At 38.4% G+C, this 25,372-nt stretch overlaps 1 pseudogene across 1 annotated transcript; it reads left to right on the forward strand.

The window, feature by feature from the left end:
* The first annotated feature begins 3,845 nt into the window (after window positions 1-3,845).
* Window positions 3,846-9,100, forward strand: LOC143576291 (putative F-box protein PP2-B12; annotated as a pseudogene). The gene is made up of 3 exons (XR_013142921.1): window positions 3,846-4,205; window positions 8,276-8,394; window positions 8,490-9,100. The product of XR_013142921.1 is annotated as a putative F-box protein PP2-B12 (transcript).
* Window positions 9,101-25,372: the final 16,272 nt, after the last annotated feature.

The following is a 25,372-nucleotide window of genomic DNA, read 5'->3' on the forward strand; positions in this document are numbered from 1 at the left end:
TTGGAAAAATACTAAAATGCAAGTTCCTTTGGGACAAAGATACTAAAACGGGTTTTTAACGAGTGTTCGGGTTGTCGATTCGGGTCTTGACAAATGGTCAAACCCAAAGTCAACTTTCCAACATATTAATTGTTATGAGATAACTCATTAAAATATACTAACACTTAACCAAGTATGTAGATCTATTGTTTAGAACTAACAACGCACGTTAAGCGAGTGTTCGGTTTTGTCGGTCCAAACTATGTGATGAGATCAAGTTGGATCCAACAATTCCAAGTACTTAAGAAAATAATTAAAATCAGTTTGTAAACTATTTTTAAAGAAATATACAAGTCTTGATAGCTAAAAACACACTTGTGTGTCTTAAGCGAGTAAAAGTCGGTATAGTTCGGTTTGGTTCGGTCTCCATCTCACAAATAGTTCATATATTGTTTCTACATGCCCAAATATCATAGAACTTGTATATTGGTTTATAAATGAAGAAAACTTAAATTTTACAACTAAAAAGTTAACTACAAGTCTTTTAAGCAAAAGTTTCGGTTTAGTTCGGTTTCCATCTCCCAACGAGTTCATAGATGGATTCCATATGATTATTATCAAAGAACTTGTAAAAATGATTTTTGAAACTCAAATATAGCAATAAACATGTTTAAACAACTATTTTAACAAAACTAGTAAACAAAAGTTCGGTTTCCGGTTTGGACTAGTTTCGGTTAAACCGAGGTTAGTCTTATACAAACCCACACCATGGAACTTGTAAATAAGTTGAAAAAACTAAAAGGGCTAGAAGTTAGTCATAAGTGATATGTATAATAAGTTATGTGTGTGTATATATATATCAAGAACACGAAGTCCTCCATGAAGCCTTGCCTTATGACATTCGAAACTTAACCAACCGGAGTCGGTGAAGTAACAAATAAAGGAAACAAGGGGTGTGTATTATATATATATTGTACCACCATATTCAAGTGTTAGTAATATTATACGAAAAAGTTAAAATGAAAGACTATAGTTAGTTGACCTTAAGAAATCAAAATAACAAAATGTTGAAGATGAATACTTGGATTTGAGAGAGATTTTGGAGAAGATGAACAACCAAAATGGTGTATGGAGCCTTGCTTTTATAATGGTAAGAGTATGGTTCATACAAATAGGGTAAAGATGCATGTGATGGTTGAAATGGTCAAACAAGTTTTTGGTAAATGGCAATAATAGTCCCCAAAGTTTGCTTTAAGTCATTTTAAGGAGTTTTAAGGACCAAAAAGAATGTTTTCAAGACCCAACAAGTGTAAAACAATATTGTAACATAAAATCCATCATTTTGATCATATCATAAGCTTTGGTTTTCAAAATGGGTCGGTTTACATGATAAACGAATACAAAAACGAATACAAACAAGACCCGAAATTGTTGAATGTCACAGTTCAGGCCACCAGCAAAAATATTCTGAGTTGAGATTATTATCGGCTACATTTAATTTGGGTTATTAAAATTCAATTTACCGTTATTGTATAAACTTTTAAGAAATCCGACTGCACATTAGGAAGTTCACTCAATTAAGGCACAACCATCCATTCAGCCATTTTATCTGATATAGCTTTCAACAAACTTTAAATTATTAACAAATATCCAGGTGTTGTCCACCTCACCCTACACCATAAGACTATATGTAATGGATGGGCTACAGAATAGGATGACTTGCGTCATGTAGCATCTGGTAAAAAAAGTGAGTTTTTGTTTTAGATGTGTAATGATGTTGTAGCCTCATAATATATATATATATATATATGATTGATTTCTTTTGAGAATCACTTTGAGTTTTAAGAACTCGAAAGAACTCAAAGTAACAATTTTTTTTTCGAATTTTTTTACACATGTGTAATACGTAAGTGTAAGTGATGTACAAAAAATTACGGTATTTTTTTACACACCGAATCGACTTTTTACACATGTGTAACTAACGTTTAAACTTGTGTAATTATCAAAAATACTTATTCTCTCTCTTACTTTATTTTTTAATTACATTTAATCTCAGCTACATATTTCATATCATTTAGTTAAATGTGTGGTTCAAAATTGAGTTCTTAAAGTTTTAAAAACTCACTATGGTTCTCAAAATAACCATCCCCTATATATATATATATAGGTGTATATATATGTATATTATCATACACACAAAAATATACATAATATATATTTTATCATAAACACAAAAAATTATAATAATAATAAACAAAAGTGATGAAGGGCGAAAAGAACTCCTCCCCCCTCCCAACCAATTTCGCCCCTTTATCGCCAGGGTGTAATTTTGTTCATCAAATTTGTAGCCCCAAAACTTTCTCTCCTCCACGTCATTATCCTATTTTTTACTTAAAGATTCAAACTCATCAATCATCATAAAAAGTCCCTTTTCAAAAAACAAAATAAAAAATAATAAAATAAAAACTAATAACCTTTTATACACAACCAACAAAGCCCGTCAACCAAAATACATGCTTTATTGACAAAATGTCACCTAAACTTGCAATTGCAAACAATGTTGGTTACTAGCAGGATCGACCCCTAAGATCTAAATACGTTAACTGGGCCGAAATAAAATGTATGTAGATCATAACAAATGATAAAATATATTTAAAAAGATTATCATTCATATATTTTTTATAAATAAATTTTAAAAATTAATAAATTTGTCTCTCCACTACGTATACAGTTAATAATAATAATAATAATAATAATAATAATAATAATAATAATAATAATAATAAATTGTAATAACTTGAGATAAGAATTTAATTATAGGTTAATTTTTACACTTTACCATAATTATAAATATGATGAAACATAACGAAGATTTACATATCTCAAATCCATCATTGGAATGATTTAAAAAAAATTCAGGCCATCAAAAATTACGAAACTCATTCGGTTGTCCGGCTTATACTACGCTAATACATGTCCTGATTACCAGACCTGTCATCAATTTCACGGAAACCCCCATCTCCCCTAAGACCAACTACAGTAGAAACTTGATAAATTAATACTCGATTATTTAATAAGCTCTCTAAGATAATAATTTTTGCCGGTCCCGACTCGGGGATAGGGTGCTAAATTAATAATTCGTTAAAATTATAAGATAATACATTTTTGATAATTTCTTTGGACCCCATATAAAATATAAATTAATAATTCCTTATGTATATCATATTAAATGCATGATTTATGAAGGTTTCTTGAAAAATGACTCAATTGTCTTTTGTTTTTTGTTGAAATTAATTTCCCCTTGAATCTCGTCTTTAATTTTCCTTAGCATGGTAAGAACTTCTGGTGTTGTTTTCTCATAGCTCAACAAGAAATTGTTCAATGTGATTGCCGCTTTAATAGCTTCGTTTCGTGAAGGGGGCTCCATTGTAGAACTTTCATCATCTTCTTCATCGATATCATCTTTATTAATTCTAATAACGCTTTCAATAATTTCTTAATCATTCAACAACTGTGCAACTACATTTTATTCTGGGTGAGTCGGAACATCTCCGACATCCATTACATTGCGATAACTCAGTTTGAAAGGTATTTATAAACTAAGTATTCTACTATAAATTAATACAATATTAATTAATAAATTTTGATGGTCCTAAGTGTATTATTTATATAGTTTACACCGTATGATAAAAAGCCCGTATGTCACATACAACATTTCTTCACGAAGTAAACTAGAGCCGACGATCTATCTTATCTTCGAGAAAGTCAACACGATTTCGCTAGATAATTTAATAATAAAAAAACCAAAAAAGCCCATTTTCAATATCCGCTTTTAAACAAATACACACGACACACGACACACCTACCAATCCCAAATTCTTCACCATTAAGCTATCTCATCTCACAATATATATATACACAGTAACCCAAAACAACTTAGACAATCAAAAGTTGTAGATCCGTTAAAAATGGCCACAAATAATAATTTCTTTGAATCGTTGCCGGAAGGCTTCATAGCGAACGCTATGTCTCGTACAAGCCCTAGGGACGTGTGCAGGTTGTCGTTGGTGTGTTCTTTGTTCCGGTCGGCGGCCGAATGGGACGCTGTTTGGGAGAAGTTTCTGTCGCCGGATTACCGGAAGATTCTTGCGGGTGGCGGTGGATCGAAGAAGGAGGTGTATATGCGGTTATGTGATTATCCGGTGATGATTGATGGTGGCAATAAGGTCATTTCTTCAACCGACTTTTGATTATTTTTTATGTTTATATATCTGCCGACTTTTGATTACTTTTATGCTTATATATCTGCTATCTTTCTCATAAAACAACAATATTTTTAACTTTTTTTTTTTTTTTACGTTTTTGTGGGTAAGATTTGCATTGAGATAGTTTAGAAGTAGGGTTAGAGCATTCTAAGCTTATTCCTTATATTTATGTGAGGTAGGGCGAGTTTTGTAAATTATATGATATGATTATGAACTGTGTGGTTGTGGTGGTGAGACAGGAAATATGGGAAAGTTAAATTTGGGGTTTCAATATTCATGTCGTATAATTTTTAATATTTTCTGAAAGTGATTGTGGGTGAAAAAAGAGAGAAAATATATTGATAAAGATATAAAAAATAGAGGTAATTTCATATAAATTGAAAACTAATTAAAATATCATATATACCCAATTCACTATAAATAATTTAACAAATGCCAGTTTTACCCTTTTTAAACCCACAACTTAACAAAACCACCAAAATCCCCACCGCCCTCACTCCACCACTCGTTGCCTGTTATGACAAGCTCCCCCAGCCACCAAACCCCATACAATATTCAAAATAAACTCAAATTCTATCTCCTACCTTTAGAATTCAAAACAAACCTATTTTACATCCTTTTTCCAAAATACCTTTATTTATAAAATTTAATAATTCCAACAAATACATGTCGTATTACAATTAGATTAACCTGGCCACCTTTCCATCCTTTCACTAATCTTATTTAATAAAGTTTTTTATTATAAATTAGGCAAAAGAAAAAAAAATAGAAACGATGTTCAATCTCTTCACCGGAACCGGAAAACCATTACAGAAAGTATAAAATGCCCTCTTCAACTGCCAAACGGTTATACGCGGCAGTTACCAAACGGTTTCCGTCTTCAGTCGCGTCGCTTGAGAATTTATGAGACGGAAGCAACTCTTCTAACCATCGCTTCCCCGTCACTTGCCACCATTTCACTCCCTATATATATGTCATCCTCCACCAAAAAACTTCAATTCCATGGCGGGATGTTCCGACGGTCGTTTCTATTTTCCGATTGTTTCAGTTGATCACACAACAACAATACTCTGTTCCGATCGTCAACCGCCACCACGACATTGTTAAGTTTAGATGGCGGAATCATATGGTTTCAATCATTTTGGGGTATATTGGAAGTAGCAGAAACAACATAACTAACTTATGTTTTTAATCTAATATCCCTTGATTGTTAATTTTAATTTAAGTTCATAATATAACCGAAAGTTTGATATTCAAAATGATTGTTGCAATATGTGAATATATGGTTTTGATAATTCATTGCGATATGAAAACTTCATGGTTTTGGAAGAGGATGATTTCACAGATAATGATGAGGTACCATAATTTAGATTAATGTTTGTTTCCATTGAAATGCTCATATATTAATCTTTTCAGGTTTAACTTCAATTACATATAATATCAAAATGCTCAATTACATGATGATGAGATACCATGATTTATATATTTCTCTCTTAAAACTTTTAGTATGCAATGTTTTAGAAATGTATTCTATCGTTTCGCTCAATATATTAACCAGGCGACATGTCAATTGGAGACATTTTTGCAAAAGGAAAATGAAGATAATGTACACATGCACTTTTAACTTTAGATTTTCTACTCAACGGTTTGAATAGTTTAAATGTGCCAAAACAATAATTGCAAATGTCATGCATGTCAAATTTGATGTAAACCAAAGTAGCACAAAATCAAAACAATATTTGTAACCGTGCAAAAATAGCACCGCCGCAACGCGCGGATAACAATGCTAGTTCAACAACAATTTAAAAAGTTTTCTTTCAACAATTTAACAAAATCTTCAATGAAGATGCAGTTCAGAACAAACACCGTGGCCCAAGATTTTGTCAACCGTTTTTGAACCTCAAAACCACACTTCGAAAACTGACAAACTTGTTCGATTGAACCAGTTTTGACTTCCGGTGACGACGATTTCGAAGTCAGGTTCGAAATTTGGGATTCTGGGCCTTGTCAGTTTTTATGGGATTTGGAAAAATCGGAGCAGTATAATCGAAAATAGAGACATGCATGGTGGCCGGCGTTGAGCCATCACTTGGTTGAAGGGCAATGGAAGGTGTGGCCGGAGAAACAAATCACTAGAATTGACGTGCGGATTCAATATTGACAAAAATTCAAAGAACCTTCACCACTTTAAAGTTTTAGATGGAAAATGTAGTAAAACTTGTTGCCGGAAAAACGAACAAGATGGTGGCAAGCCAAAGAAGATGGTGGGGGTGGTTTGAATTTAATCGGAACCATCAGCTTTTAGTTAATAGTTCTGTGTCAGTTTTCAAAGTTTATTTGTTTAGTTTAAAAGGTAATTTAGAAAGGGTATAATTGTAATTAAAAGAAAATTCATATAAGTTGGGTATATATGATATTTATAGTTTTGGTTGGACATAGATGATATTTTTAATATTTGTAAGAGTATATATGAAATTAATCCTAAAAAATATTATTTAATTAAACATGAGACAAAAAATACAATGATTTTTGGTGTAATTATATGATATATCCATTATAGTAGGGAATGAATCTAATTAATAATTTATCTTAAATTTGGATGGTTGAGACTAATTTAAGAATAAAAATGGTTGAAAAGGGCATATAGAGGTAATAACCCATTTATGATGACTGTCTCTCCCCAGATGTAAGATATATGTCAATTCTTTAATAATTTTAAAACGTTTATAACTTTTTCATACATTTTTTAGAATTTTTTTTACCATAATAACAAGCATTTTTTTATCTTTATTATGAATATCATATTATTATATAAAAATAATAAAAAATTAGTAGGTTTCTTTATATTGTGTTATTTGGTTGTCCATTGTGTTTTTTAATTGAGTTTCTCTATGTATTGTGTTATAGATTTTGGTCATTGTGTTTTTCAATTGATACTCATATTAAAGATAAAATTTAAAACAAGTATTACGTCATTGTGTTTTTTTATTCGTCATTATGTCTTTGTGCTTAACATTTATCTTTTTTACTTTATCATCATTTTTTAGTCATTGTGCTCAACATTCATTTTATATGAGAAAAATAGTTTTATATTCATTGTGTATTATGTTCAAATAATTGTGTAATATGTAGTTTCCATTGTGTTTTACGTTTTAGGTCATTGTGTTATATGTATTTATCATTATGTCTTACATTTTAAGCCATTGTGTTATATATATTCATTGTTGTGTTTTATGTTTCAGGCTATGTGTAATATGCATCCATTATTGTCATTTGATTTTGGTTTTGTCATTTGAGATTGATAATTGTGGGAAAATAAAGTGGCCCAAACTGATGGATTTGGGCTTAATATAAGTAATTGATTATTATACATCCGGGGTAGCTAGTAATTGATTATTATACATTCGGGGTAGCTACTCATACGTTTTCCCCAAAGTGAGTTCTTCACAAACTTTAGTAGTAACACACTAAAATTTGTCCCTTTATATACGTTTGGGGTAAAATAGCATAGTTATTTTTAAGATTGCTTAAAATAAAAATTGAAAAGAAAATATTTATATTTAGTTTTGATTTTTATTACATGCAAAACCAAAAACGAACGGTAAGTTTTGTTTTTTTAGAAAAATAAAGCCGAGCAAACTGTTGGTTTTTGTTTTGGTGCGCGTGTTTTTTTTTCATGCACATTAGGGATAACTTGGATGTTTGATTTTTCATTGTTGTTGCAAAGAATTATAATCTACTTGTGTAAAAACTACATAAAAATATACCCAGCTTTCAACTTTACAACAAATGTTAGTGTATGTATCTGATCTTCGTTAACTTGTACGCTAATCGCCACGTGGATACATAACATAACATGAATTTAGAAGTCTGGTACATTAAAATGTGTATGTTCTATGGCTTAATGCTTGTGCATATCCTTTAGATATTAAGAGTAGAATTATTAAACTCAGGGATTTTTAAGCACTTTCACTTCAAATCTGTTATATTATTTGTACCATAAATAATTAGAAAATGATTACTTGTGACAGAGCTTCTGGTTACATAAACCTAGTGGGAGAAAATGCTTCATGTTAGCAGCACGGGAATTATCGATTATTTGGGGCGATACGCCGAGGTATTAGAGATGGATATCCGTCCCGGATTCAAGGTTACATGCATTTCCTGTCTTTTTTCATATTTGACTTTTTATTATCGGTCGACATGAAATGATATCTAAATTGACGGATTTGCCCCTGACAACAGGTTTGCTGAGGTGGCTGAACTTTTGAGTGTATGTTGGCTTGAAGTTCACGGTAGAATAAACACTTCATTGCTCTCAACCGACACTCGATATGCAGCTTACCTTGTGTATAAATCAGCACCACACACTTACGGGTTTGAACACCATCCTGCTGAAGTCACAGTCGGTTTAAGTGGTGTCGAGAGTCAAGTTAAAACGGTTTTTCTTGACCCGGAAGCGTGCCGGAGGCAAAGATATGAGTATGAACAAACACTTCCGGGAAGACGACGAATGGGGATGTTTAGCCATTTAAGACGGTTAGCAAGTCGATCTAATGCGACCCCCCCTGAAAATGGCCCGACACGCAGGCAAGACGGGTGGCTCGAGATTCAGTTGGGCGAGTTTTATAATGGGAAGGGTCAAGAGGGGGAGGTTGATATGAGCATGATGGAGGTGAGAGGAGGGAATTGGAAGGGTGGTCTAATTATTCAAGGGATTGAGATTAGGCCAAAGGCAAGTTAATGTTTTTGTTCTTTTTGTCAACATTTTGTATGGTTCTAGTACTGTACTTAAGACATGATTGTTTAATAAACTTCCTAAACTTTTGTTGAAGAGTCATTAGAGGTTTGTTTTAGTGAGAGATGGGCTGTGTTTAATTATCAACAATGAAAGGTGGAGGGGGGGAATGCTTATTAAATAATAATATTTGAAATTCATAACACTAAGTGTTCGTTTCACAGAATTCGTGGGAATTCAAAGGAATTGGAATTAAAATCCCATGACATGGCGTGTTCGTTTTGTTTGAATTGGAATCTTAGTTTCATTTTTATGTGTTCGGTTGACAAAGAATTGGAATTAGGTTTAAAGGGATTCTAAATCCTTCCATCATGTGAAGGAATTTAAGTAAATTTGATGGAATCTTCAATTGGGCGACTAATATGGTCGCGTTCGGGTCGACATTTCGGGTGTATTCACATTCAGGTCAACGCTCGTCTTAGCGCTTTCAACTCAGTGCTCCGGGTCGGGTCGTGTTTGGGTGAACGTCCCGGGTCAGTTCGCATTCGGTTAGGCGCCCCGCGTTAGTTTGTGTTCGGTTTGACGCCAGGGTCAGTTCGGCTCAACCCGACCCGGTCCGCCGACGCCCCAGCCATTTCATGGACCAAAACGAAACAAAGAATAGAAACAGAAATGAAACGAAACCGAACTAACCAAAACGAAACAGGAAAAAAAACATAAACCAAACAAAAAAAACTAACCAAAATAAAAGTTAAACCGTGCCGAGTAAACCGACTAAAATGAAACAAAAAAAGGGAAACGAACAAAACAAAACAAAAAATTAAACCCGACCGGAAACGAAACAAAAAAAACGACATAAAAGAACCAAAAAAACCGAAATGGGCCAAAATAAAAAAAAACCTGAATAAAATAAGCAACAAAACGAACTTGAACTAAACATAAACCGAAAAAAACATCATAATCGAACCAAAAAAAACAAAACGGGCCGAAAACCAAGAAAAAAATAAAATAAGCAAAAAAACGAACTTGAACCAAACATAAACCGATAAAAACGAGCAAAAAACACCGACATGGGCCGAAACCCAAAAAACTGAACAAAATAAGCAAAAAAAACGAACTTGAACCAAACAAAAACCGAAAAAAACAACATAAACGAACCAAAAAAACCGAAACGAGCCAAAACCCAAGAAACTGAACAAGATAAGAAAAAAAAACGAACTTGAACCAAACACAAAACGAAAAAACTGAACAAAATAAGCAAAAAAAAAGGGAGCTTGAACCAAACAGAAATAGAAAAAACGACTTAAACGAACCAAAAAAACCGAAACGGGCCAAAACCCAAAAAAAAGAAAAAACAAACTCGAAGAAAACAAAAAACGAAAAACCAACCTAAACGAACCAAAAAAATTGAAACCGAACCGGAACAAAACCCAATAAACTAACCAACTGAAGAAAAAAAAAACGAACCAGAATGAAACTGGAAAAAATAACGAAACAAAAAAAAAAACAAAAGCGGGCTGGGCCGGGTCGAGTGGAAGCGGTTCGGATCATTAGCGGGCCGAATCTTCCAAAAACGTTGTGGGTCGTCGGTAGAGTGGGACAAAGTGATTGCCTCCGACTTATTAGCCAACCAAACACGTTTGATGGAATTGGGATTCCAATTCCAGCAAATTCCATTCCTATGGGAATGTTTAAATTCCAATTCCAATTCCTTTAAATTCCAATTCCTATGCAACTTCCAATTCCAATTCCTTTAAATTCCAATTCCGTGAAACGAACGCGCAGAGTGTTTTTACCCGTGAACTTCACGGTGCATGGCAACATATGATCTGTTAGTTATTTGTGTTTCTTTTCGTCATCTTCTGAACCGCCTGAATAGCCAACTTAACTTCTGCTCAATTGGTTGAAAATAAGAAAGTAGGGTAGGGTCTAACGGGCGAAGGCTCAACGGGGTAGAAACAATTGAAAGATTGCTTGCTACGAACTGTTCACATAGTTCAGGGCAGCTAGTTCTTTCAGGCACTACCTGTTTTTGTAACTTCATTTGTTTGGTTTCACCAGTGTTAGACCGTCTCTACTTGGCCCATTTTGAAGGTGATTTGATGTCAAAATGCCGGGAAACAACCCTTGTGGTGGTGAAAGTTATGTACATAACTTTGAAGGGGAGGCGTTTTGGGAGAGAGGGGTAATGATTGCATGAAAGTTATTGTATTTTTACCACTACACCACTTTTTACAAAACTCTCCAATGCTGACTGGACCGCTATGTGCAAAACACCTAAGTATGCTAGCGTTAAACATAAACCAAGTTCGTCCTGCTAGGGATAAACATAACCTGAATTTACCCGTTACTGGCTATGTTTGACTTGTATGCTGTGAAATTTTGTTGCAGGTGAGGAACAACATTATGAGAATGCAGGCGGATTTAGTTAATGAAACAAGCCACTTATATGTAGATTAACAATATTAATAATTAAACTCAAAAACAATGTTTAAGGATGCAATTTTGACAATGCACAGGAACTATCATCAGCATTGCTGCTGATGTTGATAACAAAAAGTTGCGGATGAAATGATCATGTTGTTGCTGCTGGAACGTGTCAAAATATAAACTAAAAACAATAAATATGGGGCTCTCACTCTTTTCAGTTCCAACATCTTCTCTTTAATTCTCGATTATATTATAACGCTTAAAGTCTGCACGCCAATGCCAATCATCACTATCGCCATCGGCCTAAACCTGAACATGAAATGTGAATTTCCAAATCAATTATATGATATCAAATTCTATGCCATGTTTGCTGTGCGCGCATCTAATGTATATATGTGTGAACCCTCGGGTGGGCAAAAGTGAAATTGCACTAATTTTGATGTTATTTTACTAATCTTGTGAAAATAACGTTAAAAGTGGCGGAAGGTTAATCAGGCATCATGTGGTGGCGTTGATAGCTGAAAGACAAGGGTACATGCACCAATCAGCCAGTGTCCCGAAGATTGAGTACTTTGTGCCTTATGTCCAAGGCTTGATGCAAAACTACTATCGAGCTGGGGTCTCACCGGAAGCAGTCTCTCTATTCCTATGAGGTAGAGGTAAGGTTGTCTACAACTTGCCCTCCTCAGACCCTACCATAGCTTTGCTATTGGTGGGATATACTGAGTACGATGATGATGATGATTACTAACTTACGTAGTTTCTAGCTAACTTTTTATGATTTTAACCTTTGAACTGTTGGATATAAAGCATCACTGTCGACTTGTTGGATATCATTACTGGATTAATTGTAGCCTTTCGGTTCATTCAACAATTTTATTATCCCCTCCCTTAGACTTTCAGTTCATTCAACAATTTTATTTGACATATTACTACCCTCTAATATTTTTAGTCATTTCAAGTTTCCTTTAAAATATCAAATCAAATACTATAAAGTTTATTTTTATTTTTTTCATTTTTATAATTTTTTTATGTTTATTGCTTTCTCTTTATCATAATAATAATATTTATTATCATTATAAAATCTATTTTTAAAATAATGATATAATGCCTTTATAAAAACGATAAAACGTTTTGTTTGTATTTATCTTATCATGTAACATTCGTCTTTTTCGGTTATGTTTGTATTTGTATTTGTATCAAAACCCGACCCGTTTGTAAACCGAATCTTTCGAAAATATAAATTTATGGACTTTTATGTTTCAAAATCATCTCACACTTGTTGGTTTCGAAAACACTTTTTAAACGGCCTTTAAAACAATTAAAAACACCCCAAACACGACCCGAAACAACCTGCGGACCAAACAAGACCAGCCCCCCCTGGAGGCACCGCGCCGCGCGGACCCAAGGGGAAGAGCCGGTCGCGCGCCGCCAAGGGCCAGCTACACCCGTATCCGGATTTTTGTTGTTTTGTTTGTATTGTTTTGACTTGTTTAACTTTTTTAAACACATGAAACTCTTGATATAAAACATAGAAAATAAGTTTGACTCCTTCCCTATATATACAAGTCCATTCTCTCCATTATCTCTTGCTCATTCATCTTCTTTCTCTCTCAAACTAAGAACACTATCTCTAACTTTCAAGGTTATTAATAATCAAGCAACAACCTTCTTTAATTCTTGTTTATTACTTACTAATTCATGTAACATATATATAATACGCATCCCTTGTTTCCTTCGGCCTTCATCTTCTTCATGAGGTGATGTGCTACAAGGCAAGGCTTCATGGAGAACTCTTTGTAGTTCTTGTTTGTACTATTTTCCTTTAATGCTTTACTAGTCTTGTTTATATTGTAAGTAGTTTAGCTTTCTAATTCATGTTTAAAGAGTTTCATGGTATTGGTCGGGAGAGATTCCAACTACTGAGAATCCCAAATCCTTCAAACTCAAGGTATCACAATACATTTTATTAGATGAAATGCTATATAGGAAATCTCTTGCAGGTCCATACTTGAGGTGCATTGAGGATCCTGAAATCCAAGAGGTGCTCAAAGATTTTCATGAAGGTGACTATGGTAATCACACCGGAGGTAGAGCTCTGTTTTCTAGGATTCTAAGAACATGATACTTCTGGCCAACAATGAAGAGAGATGTCATGGAATACTCAAAGAAATGTGATGCTTGTCAAAGGCATGCAAATATCCTACATCAACCAGCAGAACCTATGTATCCTATATCCTCATCATGGCCTTTCATGAAGTGGGGCATGGATATTGTGGGTAAACTACCTAAGGCACCATGAGGAAAATCGTTTATACACTTGTCATTATCGAGTTAGCACCTTACCTCACATAACAGATTTTGATACTTGATCCTTAGCAGATTTTTGTCCAAAACAATATATATATTTCAAATTCGTTTATGTATTTTTATATTGAATTTGTTTAACCGAACCGTTTTGTCAGTTCAATGTATTTGTTTTTGAAAGTATTCAATTTATATCATGTTCAATGATTCATAGTTCATATCCATTTACTCTATATTCGTATTGTTCAATTAACGAATCTCTGAGCCTTAAAAGTTTATAAAATAATCAATCTCCAAACTATCGGGTCTAAAGATATTAAATTATATCAAGTTTTTAATCAAATATGTACAATTATAAAGTTCAAGGGTTAAAGAATAAATAAACTTTAAAATTAGTTTTTATATATTTATTAGTCTAGGGTCTAAAGTGTAAATATCATTTAAATTAAAATATAATAATAGCAACCTAAATACCCAGCCCAGCTCCCCTTTCCCCTTTGTTTTTCCGACGGTAGCTCCGGCCAGCGACAAGACAACTCCGACGACCTTAAAACACAACCAAAACACCAAAATTAACTCAATTTTAATGTTTTAATACCGTTGCACCATCACCTTAATGATTAATCAAGCTATATTACGCGTAATAAACACCCCAACGTTTGGATTTCAATCCCAAAACCGTCGGTTTATAATTACAAAATCAATAACGTGAATTAATCATCCAATAGACCATCTACAACTATAAATAGCATCCTAATCTATTCCTAAACGTGCTACAACCATAATCTTACACAAACAAACTCTCTAATATCACCAATTTTGTTCTTATAATCTCGATTCCGGCCAAGCTTCGTTCGCCGCCATTCTGACACCATCTAAGGTAATTAATACATGGTTTGATTCGTTTGAACCCGACAAACAAAACCCCTAAACTAAATCTAATAAACATGGATTGATTATGGAGGATTGAAACTCTAGGGTTTTGGTGAAGAAGATGAGTATGAGATCTTGTTTATAATTTATAGTTTCCATATTTTAACAATAGAAGGTGTCTGGTCTAATGGTTCTTCTTGTTGGCTGAGTTCATGAGGACCCCGGTTCGAACCCGGGTCATAGCAAACCTGTTTTATATGTTTGAAAACCATTTTTTATTAGTTTTAATAAATAAAATATATATTCATAAATCATACAAAATAAATAAAATTAGTTTTATAGTTAAATAAAAGATGTTTTGATTTCCGTTAACATTTTCCGTTCAAGAATCAACTATTACAAACCAAACCACTCGTTAAAAACTCGTTAAATAATTACGTAGATAATATATATATATATATATCTCCTAACCTACAACGATAATTTCCGTAAATATGATTTAAATCTAATATTCAACTTATAAGTAATATTATAATAATAATTTATGAAAAACCGTCAACTTAAATATTAATACACTTAAAAATGTGTAACAAAATACTTATAAATAATAATGCATGAACCTTAAAACCAGCCCTTTATTTACCTTAAAATTAGTTAGTAATTCTTGTGTTTTTATTATTTTAGCTCGTGATATTCGATCATTCGTTTCATATAGCGCGCTTTCGATTTTATTTCAAGTTTGTCTTCAACTTCAAGGTGAGTTTTTCACACCCCCTTTTTACCCTTTTTACTATTTTGGTGGTAGCATATATATCCTATCAAAATTCAATTTCGTTTATTTATTATTTACAAACTTCAATTCGCATCATGGACTTGTGTGTTTACTTGTTATTTGCTCAGTCATTACGTGCATGGATTTCTTCGATAAGTATGATCATACGCCCCCCCTTTGCACTCATGGACCATTTGTTTCTAGTGGAAAAGGGACTCCGATCTGAGTACGTTGGTGCACAATCCCAACTGAAAAAGACATTCATTTATTCTTTACTCATGGACAATTGATTATAGTGTAAAGAACCATTATGTGTTTTTCACAAGTTTTCATGGAATTGTATGATTTTTAGGTAGTATTTAAACTGTGTGAACTCACCAACTATTAAGTTAGTTGACATTATTTTATATATATGCTACAGGTACTGTCATTAGAGGATGAAACGGATGAACTCACCAACTATTGTTTTCCTTTGTATTTGTTTTATTGGACAACTTGTGTACTTGGGGATGTGAATGAATTAATGATATTATTGCCACTTAATAGTGTCACATGTGTTTTGGGCAATATGTACGTCACACTCGGCCGTATTCCGCTTTTGACGGGGTATTACAGCATGTCCCCTCGGGGATATATAATAATCATTATAATATATATAACACCTTGGTTGCCACACCATATGTGTCATGGAAATACAAGACCAACCACAGTCCAATCAGTTTTATTAGCATGTATCAGAGTTTTGAAAATAATTTAAGTAATTTACTTGAATAGACTTTTTTCAATTAGTGTGCCTCTTTCCACTTCAACTGAAATCTAGAATTTAATATACTTGTTTATTTATTCATATCCAAAAAAGTAAAATTGTAATACTTATAAGCCTTTCACATAACAACTGTCATTATTGTGCATAACTATTTAAGTCCTGGCATATTATGGTTCAATAACATACCCCGTCATTTACATTTGATAGTTCGTCTTAACCATTCATGACCAAAGTGGTCATATCATACCACAAAGCCATTTGTACACGTACTAGACATGTTATGTAAAAACCATACTTCTTATTTATATGGGTTGCTATCTGAAGAGGTATGTACCCGCCTCAACACCGAGCGAGGCGGGTCAACCCACAAGATATAGACAAGAGGCTTGAAATCAAGATATTATGAAGGCACAAAGCCAAAACCTATGCGCATGGTGCATATCACATATGCTCACGCATATCACATATGCTCATGCATCACATGCTCAGGCATCACATGCTCAGGCATCACATATGCTCAAGCATCACATATGCTCACGCATCACATATGCTCACGCGTACCACATGCTCACGCATATCACATCTGCGCGTGACGTATCCGCGCGTGACGCATATCACATGCTTGTGCATATCACATTTGCGCAAGAAACATCTGCGCGTGAGAATAAAGAGAAGACCTCGCGCATCCTCAGGATAGGCGCATATCACACATGCACATAATCAACCTCGTCCTTATCCAAATCAGGATTAGGGCAACCTTGATTGTGCACGTCAGACAACCTTCCAGAAGGTATCTTTTTAAGGAATAAGAATATGCTGATGTTGACAGCTGCCAATGAAAGGTGGACAACTCAGCAAAACCCATGTGCTACCACGTGATTATAACCAATGAAAAAGCACCAGGTGTCTCAAGGACACGTGGCGCAAAGCAATTGGAGGAGGCCAAAAAGGCCCTAATTAGGTCTGAGCCCAATCATTGGAAACCCTAGCACTATAAATACCACATCAACTCCACAAGGAGAGACACACCCAATTACACAGTATTCAGCTATATTAAGCAATACACTCCATTTTCCTTACTCTAATATTATTATCTTCTTCTACAAACTCTTATTCTCACACCGGCGGGTTACCCCAAAGAGGACCCCTCTGTCCCTTTCTGAGGGGTAAGTTTACGGTGCTGTTCATTTTGTAGGTGGAAGAACCCAGATCCCAGAGAACCATCGGTGAAATAGCATAATCACACCCGAGGAAAGTAGATCGTCTACCAGTGAGTCGATCCACGTTTCTTCATTGGCGCCATCACCTGTTACAACGGCAACAAAATCTCATCAGTTCTCTAAAAAAAAATAAAAAAAAAAAAAATTTTCACCATGGTTTCTGGTGTTCGTAACGTCGATCAAGTTCTGGAGGATATTGAGCGTGAGGATGTTAATGGGGGACAGCAGTTTCTGAGGGTGCCGCGTGACTCTACGCGCACCACCAGTAACCACCCTTTCATCACAACTCCTCATGGCCAGACTGAAACTCCTCCAGACGATCTCACGTTCCAAAATCTTGTCGGCGCGAAACAAAAAGGACCAATGGGTCCAGAAGATGAAACCAATGACCCCAAAGAATGGCTCATAAACGAGCAACGACGTCTAATGGACAAGTACAATGAGCTGGTCAAACACAAAAAGTCAGCCGACTTAACACAAAGGCTAGCGTTTGACAAGCAAAACGTTCATGGAACAAAAAGGGCGCGCGCGCCGGAAGATGGTCATTCTGTTCACACTGCACACACTGACTTTAGTGATGAAGAAGTGCACAGCATGAGGAAGACGCGAGATACTCATGCAGGAGGCTCACAGCTCCGCGCGCACGTGAACATGGCGCCTGGAGCCAAAGCCGATCTAGATCTGCACACGCCGTACAACCCACCAGTGAGAGGGCAAGTGGACGTAACCACACCATACAGGCCAGCCATCTTGGTGAAACATTCAAAATTCACTGAGCGGATCGCGAAGGCTCCCATTCAGCACAAAACCAAGATGCCAAGTGGTTTGGGCAAATATGACGGCATAACGGATCCAGACGATTTCTTACAAGGTTTTTACAACACTGGAAACCTAGAAAGCTGGACGATGCCAACATGGTGTCACATGTTTGCTCGCTGCCTCACGGGCGCGGCGCGTGTCTGGTTCGAGAGCTTGCCGACTGGGCAAATCGATGGGTTCGAGGAACTATTGGAAAAGTTCCAAGCCCACTTCGTACAGCAGCGCAGACACACGCGCGACCCTGATGACATCATGCACTGCGTGCGCAGGAATGATGAAACGATTGAAGACTACATAACTCGTTTCAATCAGGAGTCTCTGGCAATCGGAGGTATCACTGAGCTACTCTTGCGCGTGGCCTTTATACAAGGCGCGCGCAGTGATCAACTCCGCCGAGCTCTCGTAAGCAGAGATGGCATGCCAACCACTTGGGCCAAACTAATGGAAGCATCGCGAGTCTTCGCGAGAAATGAAAAACAAATTGCCCAAGATAGGGCAAGAGAAAGAGCGCATCAAGCTGAGACACCGCGCAGCAACGAAAGAAGGGGCAAACAGAACTCTGTATGGTCCAGGTTGCAACCAACCAGTTTTTCTCCCGCAGAAAAGCAGGCGCAACCAAGCTCACCCCAGCCCCAAAAAGACGTTCGTAATCGCGGGGAGGGTGACAAGAGGGAAGGCGGCAGAGATCCTAACAGACCTCTGCCAAGAATATGGACTCCCCTCACTAAAACGCCTTCACAAGTGTTAAGCACTGAGAATGTCCAGTTCAAAAGCCCCAAGCCACTACACTACAAGGGACCATCAGACAGTGGCAAGTACTGTGAGTTTCACAAGTCCACAGGGCACAACACTGATGCATGCCACCACTTGAAGGATGCAATTGAAAAAGATGTGAAATCAGGCAAGCTGGCTCACCTGGTAAAAAACTCAGACCAGAAAATGAACAACCAGAAGGTGCCTCTGCCAGCAAAAGGTTCAAAAGAATCTGTGTAGCCGAGGGAGGAAGGCAAGGGCAAAATTCAAGAAAGAGAAGCGCGCAAATCCAAGGAGATTGGCGCGAGCAACAAGTAATCTTCCCAAGAATCAGGGGAGGCCCTTCTATCAGCAGTCCTCTTGTCATCACTACACACATTGCTCATTATGAAGTGTCAAAAGTCCTGGTGGACACTGGCAGCGAATCAGACATCATGTATGAGCAATGTTTCAGGAAACTGGATCCGGCAGACCAAGCAAGGCTTGAAATTGTGAATGCACCGATCTCTGGTGTTTCAAATGAAATCATTCATCCCCTAGGTCAAATACAATTTGAACTAACCATGGGGATGAGAAACACAAGCGAGCCGAAGATGTCAACTTCTTGGTCTTGCCCACCACTTCATTCCACAATATGATCTTGGGTAGGGGAACGATTGCCCAATTCAACGCAATACCGTCGCCAGCGCACGGCGCGTTGGGGTTCCCAACACCAACAGGTGTAACTTTTGTATACCGAGATCATTTGTGTGCAGTGGCAAGTACTCCGCGGGAAGGGAGAATGAAACTTCCAATGGCAGACAACGCGCCAGAGCAGACAATCACAATTGGCGCTACGATATCAGACAATCACAATTCCCGGAGCAGACAATCACAATTGCTCAAAAGAATTGGCGCTACGATATCAGACGACACAATTGGCGCTACGATATCAGACAATCACAGAGGAATGGATTCTTAACCCAAAATTCCCGGAGCAGACAATCACAATTGGCGCTACGATATCAGACGACACAAGGTTGAGAATGAAAAGATTGCTCAGAGCATATATGTCGGTCTTCGCGTGGCAACACTCTGATATGACTGGGGTTCCGCTAGACCTGGCGCAACATTCTCTCAACACGTTCAAGTCTGTAGAGCCAATTGCTCAAAAGAAGAGAGTCATGGGGGATGAGAAGGCGAGGGCCATGAATGAGCAAGTTGAGGATCTACTACGCGCAAACATCATCCGCCCGATACGATACCAGACATGGGTAGCCAATCCTGTGATGGTAAAGAAAAGTAACGGGTCGTGGAGGATGTGCATTGACTTCAAGGACCTCAACAAAGCATGCCCAAAAGATTGTTACCCCCTCCCAAACATCGATGCAAAGGTGGACTCCGTGGCGCCATTCAAGCTCAAATGTTTCCTGGATGCCTATAAGGGCTATCACCAGATTCAAATGGCACCACAAGACGAGGACAAGACCGCCTTCAGAACCGACAAGGGTGTTTTTTGTTACACAAAAATGCCCTTTGGTTTGAAAAATGCGGGAGCCACCTACCAAAGACTTATGGATGCCGTTTTCAGCGAGCAAATTGGAAGAAACCTAGAAGTCTACGTGGATGATTTGGTGATCAAAAGCAGGGAGGAAAAACAAATGCTCAAAGACATCGAAGAAACCCTTGGGCGCCTAAAGGAAGTTAACATGAAGCTCAATCCGAGCAAATGCACTTTCGGCGTACAAGAGGGAAAATTTCTAGGTGTAATGGTCACCAAGGATGGTTTCAAGGTGAACCCAGAAAAGGTGGAGGCCATCCTTGACATGCCCTCGCCATCCACCATGAAAGAAGTCCAGAAGCTGAATGGTAGATTGGTTTCAATCAACAGGTTCCTAGCGAACCATGCAAGCAAATCTACCCCATTTGTCAACACATTGAGAAATTGCTTAAAGAAAAGCCAATTCAAATGGACTCCTGAGGCCGAGCAAGCTTTCAGTGAGATAAAAGAATGTTTGATAAACCTGCCCGCGCTCACAGCTCCACTTCCTGGTGAAACTTTGACATTGTACCTATCAGCAGGAGAGCGCGCCATAGGCGCAGTATTGTTGGTGGATCGCAAGGGAATCCAAACGCCAATATACTATGTGAGTCGGGTGCTGACAGATCCTGAGACGCGCTACTCCATCATGGAAATGTTAGTTTTGTCACTAACACACGCGTCGCGCAAGCTTCATAGATACTTCAATGGTCATCCCATTGAAGTTCTGACTGGTTACAACATCCAGCAAGTCTTGCGGCGCCCCGCGCTCTCAGGAAGGCTGACAAAATGGGCGCTGGAATTAGGAGAACACACGATCGCCTATAAGCCCCGTCCAGCAATAAAGGGACAAGTTTTAGCTGATTTCATCGCAGAAATCCCCGAAGGAAAAATTGAAGAGGCTCAGCGCGAGGTAGACCCTCCGTGAGCCAATGATGAAGAAAATGTTTGGAGTTTGTTCACTGACGGAGCTTCAAACAACGAAGGGTCCGGCGCAGGCCTCAAGCTGGTGGATCCAGAGAATCATGAATATACTTACGCCATCAGGTTGGACTTCAAGAGCACCAACAATGAAGCTGAGTATGAAGCCCTGCTGGCTGGCCTGCGCATCGCGCACAAATTCGGAGTTAAAAAGCTAGAGGCCCATGTTGATTCATACTTGGTAGCAGCACAGGTCAATGGCCTTTATGATGCCAAGGAAAACACCATGCCTCTGTATCTAGAGCAGGCGAAAAAGCTCATCGAGCAATTTGACTGCTTCAGAATCATTCATATTCCGCGCAGTGAAAACAAATCTGCCGACGCGCTGAGCAAGATGGCATCAACCAGCTTCGATCACTTTGGCAAAGATGTCAGGGTAGAAGTAATGAGCAACCCGTCGGTGGGAGCGAAGTCTGTCCTTGTAACTCATACAACCCCTTCATCATGGATAACTCCAGTAATGGAATTCTTGAAGGAGGGAAAAGTACCGGACGATCGCGCACAGGAGAGGAAGATAAGACACAAGTCACAGAACTATGAACTGCTTGATGGTACACTATATCGACGCTCTTATCTTGGACCACTCATGAAATGCCTAGATGCTGAGGAAGCAAGCTACGTGATCAGAGAGATACATGAAGGAATCAGTGGAATACATGCTGGCCCGCGCATGGTGGTTACCAAGGCAATGAGCGCAGGTTACTATTGGCCAGGCATGTACTTGGACGCTTTAAAAGAGATCCAAAAATGCAAAGCATGTCAGAGCTATGCGCCAAACACCATGCGGCCAAAGAACAACTTGATTCCGGTGACCTCTGCATGGCCTTTCCACAAATGGGCCATCGATATTGTGGGACCCCTACCGCAAGCGCCAGGGCGAGTAAAATTTTTGGTAGTGGCAGTAGACTATTTCACAAAATGGGTTGAAGCCAAGCCACTAGCAAAAATCACAGCCGAAGCGATAAAGCAGTTTATTTGGAGCCACATCATATGCCGTTTTGGCTTGCCCATGGAAATTGTGAGTGATAATGGCAAGCAATTCACTGACAGGAAGATATCCAGCTGGCTTAAGGAATTGCGCATCAACCAAATCTTCACTTCAGTATACCACCCTCAGGGGAATGGCCAAGTGGAGCGCGCAAACCAAAGCTTGTTAAATGGGCTGAAGAAAAGGTTGGAGGGAGAATCCCATTCTTGGGTCGAAGAGCTACCTAATGTCCTGTGGGCACACAGGACATTAAGCAAAACCAGCAATGGCGAATCCCCGTTCAGCCTAACCTATGGAACGGAGGCTATGATTCCAGCAGAAATTGGATGCCCATCCCATAGAGTGCTCATGATGAACAAGATTGATAACGAGCGCGAAAGGAGGTTGGATCTCAACTTACTTGAAGGGCGCAGAGAGGCGGCTATCATCAGTGAAGCCAAGTACAAGAAAAAACTGGAAAAATATTACAATCAGCGCGTGAAAGAATGCCACTTCAAGAAGAATGATTTTGTCCTTCGAAACAATGAAGCTAGCCGCGCGATACCCCCGGGAAAGATGTCCCCCAATTGGGAGGGACCTTATCAAGTCTCGGAAGAATTGGGAAAAGGCGCATACGCTTTAAAAGATTTGAATGGAAAGAAGATCCCGCGCGCATGGAACGCGGCACAGCTTAGAAAATGTTTCATGTAAAATTTGTAATCAAGGCTCTTTAAGCCATTATAAATAATGATACGCGCTATCTTCTCTTAATGTGGATTCTATTACCTTTTGCATACATGTTTCACACTTCCCTTTATTAATTTTGAGCAATATGACAACATTGTATTGACATCAAAACAAAAAATAAAACGAAGTAAAACATACATGCGCGAGCTTCAAGCTCAAACGCGTTAACGAGTCTTAACTCTAAAACGTCAGGGCCTTAGCCCAATAATATGAGCCTTAGCTCAGGGCCTTAGCCCAATAATGTGAGCCTTAGCTCAAATCACTCACAACATCCATCCTACATGCTGCGCAGCCTGACCATAAAAATACCTAAGCACAACTAAGGCAAAGCAAATGCTAAAACATAGTTGTTAAGGTCTCAGGTCGAGGTCGCGCATGAAATTGTAATGGATATCAGAGTAACACATACTGACACGTAAAGGCTAAAAAACTCATAATTCCCTATAATAAATGCGCGATAACGTCGCGCAAAAGAGGAATAGTGAAGCGCCAAAGCACGTGTCAACATAGTCAGGATATTGCAAAATCACTTACAAAATGACAAGGATTAAGTTTAATGATTTCCTTACAACCTTGTTCTTATTTCAACGTGCAAGCATATCTTATATTCAACAAGCAAACATGCAATATAAAGAGATGAATGGGGAATGCGCAAGATGCGAATAAGGGAAAAACAAAATTTCATTCCAAAGCATTGAAATTTACAAGTTTACAAGATGATGAGATACAAAACTACAAATAAAAAACAAAAAACATGAAGGGTTTCTCAAGTTTCCACGTCGACGTCAACCTCTTCATCGTCCTCATCACCGCCCTCAGCATCTAGCGCAGCCCACTCCTCGTCATCTCCAAACTGACCATAGTCAAGATGTTCGTCCTGAATGGAGTCGCCTTCTGTCACAATAGTGTCAGGAGCGGGTCCTTTGGCTGCGCCAGAGCCGCTAGCAGGGGCAGCATTCCCCGCGCCATCATCGCCGCCACCAGCCCCTTCGCACTCGTCAAGTAATTTCTTTGGCGCGCCGAGATCGGGCTGGTCAGCAAGCGCGGATATCTGCAAATCATAAGGAAAAATATGAGTACAAAAAGACTTGGAAAATAAGTCAAGGTAATCTCATTAAGGTTAAAATACCTGCGCAAGGATGGGGATGGGAGTATTCAAATACTTCTCCCCCATCGCGGCCATGTCCGCGCTGGCAACGTCGCTCTGATAAGGGTAGTCGGATGGGTTCTTCTTCAGCATGCCATATTCATAGCCATCCTTAAACCCTTCAGCTCGACCCACCAAGCGCGCGGCAGCGTTGCAATCCATCACAAGGGCCTGAAACTCGTCTGAGTATTTCATCGCGTAAGCGCAACGAGTCATACCCTGTGAGATTAGCCATTGGCGATCCTGCGCGAGGGAAGCAACAGACGTCTCAAGAGCAGGAATCTGAGAGTTTAACAACTCAACAGTTTCCTTAGTCTGTTTCAGCTCCTCTTTGTCGGACGCTGCTGCCGCCAAGGCTTCTTCCTTTTCCGCTCGCGCAAGCTCGAGTGCTTCCTGGCTAGACGCTGCCGTCGCCAAGGCTTCATCTTTCTCGGCCCGCGCGGCCGCCAGCTCCTTCTTCAGGCGCGCAACCTCACTCTCCAATGATGATTTTTCAGTTATAGACTGGACAAGAGCTTGGTCACGCGCCTCCGCGTCAAGCTCCAAGTCGCGCACTCTACGCGCGTACTTGGCCGCGTCCTCCTCGGCCGCCTGTAGCTTCTCCCGCGCAGCCTGTAGCTCATGCCCGCGCTTCACGAAGGCGGTGTTGGCACTTGCTCTGTTCTCGCTGAGCTCTGCTTGGAGTTTCTCAGCTCTCTCTCGAGCATCAGAAAGATGCCAAGCAGACACTTTAGCCTCTTGCTTGGCTTCCGCAAGAGCATCACGTACCTTTACGTAATCATAGCGAAGCTCTTGGGAGGCAGCAAAGAAAGCCGACCCAGCAAACAGATGATCGTTGAGCAAGTCATCGCGAGCGCGGCTCTCCTGAAACCTCCTTTCAGCTGGAGGCACAGAATGAGCCCAGAAGTCCGCACACACACCCATGGACTGAAATGAGCTGTCCTCAGTAATATTCCATCTTGCGCAGTAAATGTGATCGGCTTCCTGCACACACAAAGTAATGATTTAAGTCATCAAAACACTAGTATGGAAGTCCGCGCAGCGGAGCAAAAACGAACCAATACCTGCGGGGATGAAGCAGAAAAGTCA

Source organism: Bidens hawaiensis, unplaced genomic scaffold, assembly GCF_021521415.1.
Source record: "Bidens hawaiensis isolate Kalapana, Puna unplaced genomic scaffold, B.hawaiensis_p1.1 tig00001440_1, whole genome shotgun sequence".
NCBI lineage: Eukaryota > Viridiplantae > Streptophyta > Magnoliopsida > Asterales > Asteraceae > Bidens > Bidens hawaiensis.